The 6,976-nt window shown below is 44.8% G+C and overlaps 1 protein-coding gene across 1 annotated transcript in view; it reads right to left on the bottom strand.

The window, feature by feature from the left end:
• SMCO4 (single-pass membrane protein with coiled-coil domains 4) overlaps positions 1–6,976 on the bottom strand; it is a 9,947-nt gene that overhangs the window by 1,013 nt on the left and 1,958 nt on the right. The window lies entirely within an intron of this gene.

The raw sequence follows: 6,976 nt of genomic DNA, 5'->3' as shown, positions 1-6,976 counted from the left end.
CCGCTGTGAGGCCCGCCCCCCGCTTCGCACCCCGCCATTGGCCCGATACCCATCCAATGGGCGACCACTCCAGGCTCCGTTACCCCCCAGAGACAAGCAGTGGAAGGGGCGGTTAGCAAACCTCGCTCTCTGAGCTTTTCCCGCTCAAAGTAAATGTGTTTGGGATTGGCCCGGACTGGCAGGCACCGGCCCGATGATTTGCTGATAGGGCAGCGGAGAGGCGGGGCGTGGAAGGTTGAAAGAGCGCAGCCCTACTGGGTGGAAGAGGTATTGGGGGCGCTTGGAAGATTTGAGAAGTCGCTCAGCAACTGGCTCATCATCCAAAACCTAGCCGTTGCGCACATTTCATTTGTCCGACATTTCATATTTGTCCCTTAGTCCCTCCCGTAGGTCCCAGAATCCTTTGGAGCTGCCCAGAGACTAATATATCTTGTACCGGTTTGGGGAGGGCGAGGAACAACTTGTGGACTGGGTGTTGTTGGGAGACCACCCTTTTGAGGGAGAGCTGCCCTGTGTCCTAAGCCCAGGCTTCCAGTCAGGGTTAAGACTGAGTGTTAATGTGACTTTTGAACAAAGTTCGCTGTGACCTTTTGTTCGTTTGTGTTGTTTGTCTGTGTAAAACAGGGTCTTGCTCTGTCGCCCAGGCTGGAGTGCAGTGGCGCTATCATAGCTCGTTGCAGCCTTGAACTCCCGGGTTCAAGCGATCCTCCCGCCTCAGCCTCACGAGTAGCTGGGGCTGCAGGCTACGCGACGGCACCACTCCTGGCTAATTTTTAAAATTTTTTTGTAAAACTGAGGGGCCTGGGGGTTGGGTCTCTTTATGTTGCCCAGGCTGGTCTCAAACTCCTGGTCTCAGCCTCCCGAGTAGTTGGGGCTACAGGCGCATGCCACCACTCTCAGCTAATTTTTGTGTGTGTGTGTGAGATGGAATGTCACTCTGTCGCCAGGCTAGAGTGCAGTGGCACAAAGGCTCACTACAACCTCTGCCTCCCGGGTTCGAGCGATTCTCCTGCCTCAGCTTCCCAAGTAGCTGGGACTACAGGCCCATGCCACCACTCCCAGCTAATTTTTGTATTTTTAGTAGAGACGGGAATTTCACCATGTTGCCCAGGATGGTCTCCATCTCTTGACCTCGTGATCTGCCCGCTTCAGCCTCCCAAAGTTCTGGGATTACAGGCGTGAGCCACCGTGCCTGGCCCCAGCTCATTTTTAAATTTTTTTGTAGAGCCAGGGTTGGAGGTGGGGATGGGAGTGGGGGCGTGGGTCTCTTTATGTTGCCCAGGCTAGTCTTGAACTGAACTCTTGACCTGAAGTGATTCTCCGCCTCGGCCTCCCAAAGTGTAAGATTACAAGTGAGAACTTACATGAAGAAGCCATTCCAGGCACCCAACAAACCATTCATATGGCAGTCAGTTTGGGGATATGACGGTCTCGGAGAAATGCTAGTTTTTGTCCCCAGACACTGCTAAAAATGAGATAGTTGAAATATAAAAGAAGTAAACACAGCACTTTTAGGCTGTTTTTATATTTAAAATCAAAACTTGAGAAATGAGCACTTAAGTGGAAGATACTGTTTTAACTCAAACACAAATGGAAATAGGAGGATGAGTTTTATTGACCCATATCGTCCTGATAATTACTTCAGGTCTCTACTCAGCTTTGAGTTCAGAAAGCTCACCAAGACTGGGCACAGTGGCTCATACCTGTAATCCCAGCACTTTGGGAGGCCAAGGCAGGGGGATTTCTTGAGCCCAGGAGTTGCCCAGCTAGGGCAGCATAGGAGACTTCCTCTCTACGAAAAAATTAACAGTTGGGTGTGGTGGTGTGCGCGGTACTTGCACTTGGGAGGCTGAGGTGGGAGGATCGCCTGAGCTGGAGAGTTAGAGGATGCAGTGAGCCATAATTACTCCATTACACTCCAGCATGGGCGACAGAGCAAGACCCTGTTTCAAAAAAAAAAAAAAAAGGAAGAAAGAAAAGAGAAAAAGCTGCTGGGCTTATACCTGCAATCCCAGCATTTAGGGAAGCAAAGGCAGGCGGATAGATTGAGCTCAGGAGTTTGAGATTTGCCTGGGCAATATAGTGCTCCACAAAAAGGAAAACCAAACTGTGCATGCACACACACACACTAAGAGAAATAGCTGACCAGGTGGTGTGGCTCTAACAGTTACATTTCTCTGCCTCAGCCTTAAAGTTGCTGGTGTAGGGCTCATTGCATTGAGGACTACTGGCTTTTTCCCCCTCTCCAGTACTCCCCAGAAGAGTTTTGAAAAACTACGAATCCTCTTATATATTTTTGTAGTAAAATATATAGAAGATTTGCCATTTTTAAGTGTTCGGTTAAGTGGCATTAAGCATGTTCATAATGTTGTGTAACCATGACCGCTCTACAGTTTCAGAACTTCATTAATCACAAACAGAAACTCTGCATCCAATAAATAATTACTCTCCATGTCCCCTTCTCCCAGTTCCTGGCAACCACCATTCTACTTTCTATCCCTATGAATTTGACTACTCTAGGTACCTCATATAAGTGGAATCATACAGTATTTATCCTTTTGTGCCTGGCTTATTTTACTAAGCATAATGTCATCAAGTTTCCTTCATACTATAGCATATACCTGAATGTCATTCCTTTTTATGGCTGACTAAGGTTCCATTGTATGGATATACCACATTTTGTTCAAGTATTCATCTATTTATGGACACATGGGTGGTTTCCATCTTTTTTTTTTTTTTTTTTTTTTGAGACACAGTCTTGCTCTGTTGCATAGGCTGGAGTGCAGTGGTGTGATCTCAGCTCACTGCAACCTCTGCCTCCTGGGTTCAAGTGATTCTGCTGTCTCAGCCTCCTGAATAGATGGGATTACAGGCATGGACCACCATGCCCAGCTAATTTTTGTATTTTTAGTAGAGACAGGGTTTTGCCATGTTGGCCAGGCTGGCCTCGAACTCCTGACCTCTGGAGATCCACCCGCCTCGGCCTCCCAAAGTGCTGGGATTACAGGGGTGAGCCACGGTGACCAGCCTAATTTTTGTATTTTTAATAGAGACAGGATCTCACCATGTTGGTCAGGGTGGTCTTGACCTCTTGACCTCAAGTGATCTGCCTGCCTTAACCTCTCAAAGTGATTACAGGCATGAGTCACTGCGCTTGGCCCTCAACTTTTCACGATTGTGAATAGTACTACTAGGAACATTGGTGTACAAGTATTTGATTCATTTTTTTTCCAATTCTTTTGGGTATATACCTAAGAGTGGTATTGTTGGGACATATGGTAATTGTATTCGATGTCTTGAGTAATTCCAAAATGTTTTACACTGTGACTGCACCATTTTACATTCTCACCAACAATGCATGAGAGTTCCCATTTCTCCACATCCTCACCAATACTTGTTATTTTCTTTTCCCCTTCCTTCCTTCCTTCCTTCCTTCCTTCCCTCATTCCCTCCCTCCCTCTCTTCTTTCTCTCTCTCTCTCTCTCTCTCTTTCTTTCTTTCTTTCTGACACAGAGTCTCCCTCTGTCGCCCAGGCTGGAGTAGAGTGACACGATCTTGGCTCATTGCAACATCCACCTCTCGGGTTCAAGGAATTTTCATGCCTCAGCCTCCCGAGTAGCTGGGATTACAGGCACACACAACCACGCCTGGCTAATTTTTTGTATTTTTAGTAGAGACAGGGTTTTGACATGTTACCCAGGCTGGTCTCGAACTCCTGAGCTTAGGCAATCCAGCTGCCTTGGCCTCCCAAAGTGTTAGGATTACAGGCGTGAGCCACTGCACCCAGCCTATTTTGGTGCAATCTCGGCTCACTGCAACCTCCGTCTCCCGGGTTCAAACGATTCTCCTGCCTCAGCCTTCTGAGTAGCTGGGATTACAGGCACACACCACCATGCCCGGCTAATTTTTCTATTTTTAGTAGAGACAGGGTTTCACCATGTTGGCCAGGCTGGTCTTGAACTCCTGACCTCGTGATCCGCCTGCCTCGGCTTCCCAAGTAAAAAACTTTTTTTTCCACTTACTATTTTGGGGATATTTAAGTGAATCTGAAATTACTATTGGATTTTTTTTTTTTTCTTTTGAGACAGAGTTTTGCTCTTGCTGCCCAGGCTGGAGTGCAATGGTGCAATCTTGGCTCGCAGCAACCTCCACCTCCCGGGTGCAAGTGATTCTCCTACCTCAGCCTCCCAAGTAGCTGGGATTACAGGCGCCCGCCACCACGCCCAGCTAATTTTTTGTATTCTTAGTGAGACGGCATCATCTTGGCCAGGCTGGTCTAGAACTCCTGACCTCGTGATCCACCCGCCTTGGCCTCCCAAAGTGCTGGGATTATAGGCGTGAGTCACCATGCCCGGCCTATTGGATTTTTAAAGAAAGATATTTAAGAACATTCTTTGCTAGAACTGAAGACAATTTAAACTGATTCCATTCAAAAAAACTTAGTGCAGAATGCAGACTTTCTCTTCCAAGTATATGTAAAAGTAAACTTCTTTTTTTTCCACCTGTGGAAGACAATGTACAATGTAGTACTCTTCAGATACACTAATGAGGCCTTTTTATACTTTAACAGGGATGTAAACATTTCCTTTTGTAACATAAATAAATTATGGGTTTCATTAAAAAAAGCCTATCCCCAAGAAATGTTCTGAGTGTTAATATAAGTAAGATTTCATTATTATCGTAAGTAAACCTTTGTATTCAAATAAAGTTTTGTGGGTTTTCTTTTTTTGAAAATTGAAGGTATATGTAGGGGTTCAACCTAAATGCCAGGGAATTAACCCTCCATAGGAAGCAATCATATAATTCTAAGTCAGTAGATAATTGAATCAATGCAGGATTTTTAAGTATTCTCTCAATTATATTAAATGAATTGTTTTTCCAGTTTTCTAGTGGTCCAAAAACTTAAATAGGCTGCAAATCTGCTGTGATTCAAACCGTGCAATTCCTCACAGGCATCTCTGACTTGAGGAACTAAGTTCCTGTAATTATACGTCCTGAAATTAACTGGGTTGCCAGATAGGTTTCCTCAACCTTTAATAGCTCGCTGGAAGCCTTACAGAATGCTCTCTATTAGAAGTATTTGGAACTACTTCCCCCTTTTTGGATGCTCAAATTAGTGTTTTTCTACTTCTCTGGTATAATTTGTATAGCTGCTTCCTTTGTAGAAAGTAAGCTTATGTTCTGCTTTTCCCCTTTTGGTTGGCTGGGGTGCTAGGTCACTCTTATCTGTGCTCTAGGAAACTTTTAGGTTTCTACTTAGCTTAGGATGACACCCTGAAAGAGTTAGGGTCTGCTGCTGTTTGGGTTAGGGGGTAGATACTTGAATTCACTGGTCTTTTTTTGGTTCACTGCAGCCTTGACCTCCAGCACTCAAGGGATCCTTCCACTTCAGCCTCTAGAATAGCTGCGACTAATAGGTGAGCACTATGCTCACTAATTTTGTGTATGTATTGTAGAGACAAGGTCTTACTGTGTTCCCAGGCTGCTCTCGGACTCCTGGACTCAAGGGATCCTCCTTCTTCAGCCTCCCAAAGCGCTAGGATAACAGGCATGAGCCACCACGCCCGGCCAAATGGATTGTTTTTTATCACAGATGCTGCAATATGAATATGCATCTTCCTGCTATCCCTTCAAAAGTGAGAATTAATGTTGTTTTCTTTTCTTTCTTTCTTTTCTTTTTTTTTTTTTTTTTGAGATGGAGTCTCTCTGTCACCCAGGCTGGAGTGCAGTGGCACAATCTTGGCCCACCGCAACCTCCGCCTCCCGGGTTCAAGCAATTCTCCTGCCTCAGCCTCCTGAGTAGCTGGGATTAAGGGTATGCACCACCACCCCCAGCTAATTTTGTATTTTTAGTAGAGATGGGGTTTCTCCGTGTTAGTCAAGCTGGTCTCGAACTTCTGACCTCACGTAATCTTCCTGTGTTGGCCTCCCTAAGTTCTGGGATTACAAGTGTGAGCCACTGCGCCCAGCCCAAAAAAGACTTTATTTTTCAGAGTAGTTTTAGGTTCATGGCAAAACTGAGAAGGAAGTACAAAGAGGTCCCATATACAGATTTCCTGCCCCTTCACAGATGCATCCTTCCCCAGTATCAACATCCTGTACTAGAATGGTACATATGTTATCATCAATGAACCTACACTGACGTATCATTATCAATCAAAGTCCATAGTTTACATTAGGATCCACTCTTGGTGTTGTACTTTCTGTGGGTTTGGAAAAGTATACAGCAACATGTATCCGCCATTTTGGTATCATACAGAATAGTTTCACTACCCTAAAAATCCTCTATGCTCCGCCTATTCATTCCTCCCTCCCCCGAACCCCTGGCAACCACTGAATTTTTTTTTTTTCTTTTTTTTACTTCTCCATAGTTTTGCCTTTCACAGAATGTCATAGAATTGGAATCATACAGTATGTAGACTTTTCATATTGGCTTCTTTCACTTAGCAATATGCATTTAGGGTTCCTCCATGTATTTTCATGGCTTGATAGCTCATTTCTTTTTAGCACTGAATAATACTTCATTGGATGTACCACAGTTTTATCTACTCACCTACTGAAGGACATCTTTCAGTTTTGGCAATTATGACTAAAACTGCTATAAACACCAGTGTGCAAGTTTTTGGGTGGATATAGTTTACAACTCATTTGGGTAAATACCCAAGAGCACAATTGCTGGATCATATGGTAAGGGTATATTTAATTTTGTAAGAAACTGCCAAATTATCTTCCAAAGTGGCTATACTATTTTGCATTCCTACCAGCAATCAATGACACTTCCTGTTGTTCCACATCCTTGCCAGTATTTGGAATTGTCAGTATTTTGGATTTTAGCCATTCTTTTTTTTTTGAGATGGGATCTCTCTGTGTTGCCCCGGCTGTAGTGCAGTGGCACGATCTCAGCTCACTGCAACCTCCACCTCCTGGGTTCAAGCGATTCTCCTGCCTCAGCCTCCTGAGTAGCTGGGATTACAGG

Source organism: Mandrillus leucophaeus, unplaced genomic scaffold (assembly GCF_000951045.1).
Source record: "Mandrillus leucophaeus isolate KB7577 unplaced genomic scaffold, Mleu.le_1.0 Scaffold290, whole genome shotgun sequence".
Lineage (NCBI taxonomy): Eukaryota > Metazoa > Chordata > Mammalia > Primates > Cercopithecidae > Mandrillus > Mandrillus leucophaeus.
Note: the sequence above shows the minus strand (reverse complement) of the source record. Positions and strands in the feature narration are given on the sequence as shown.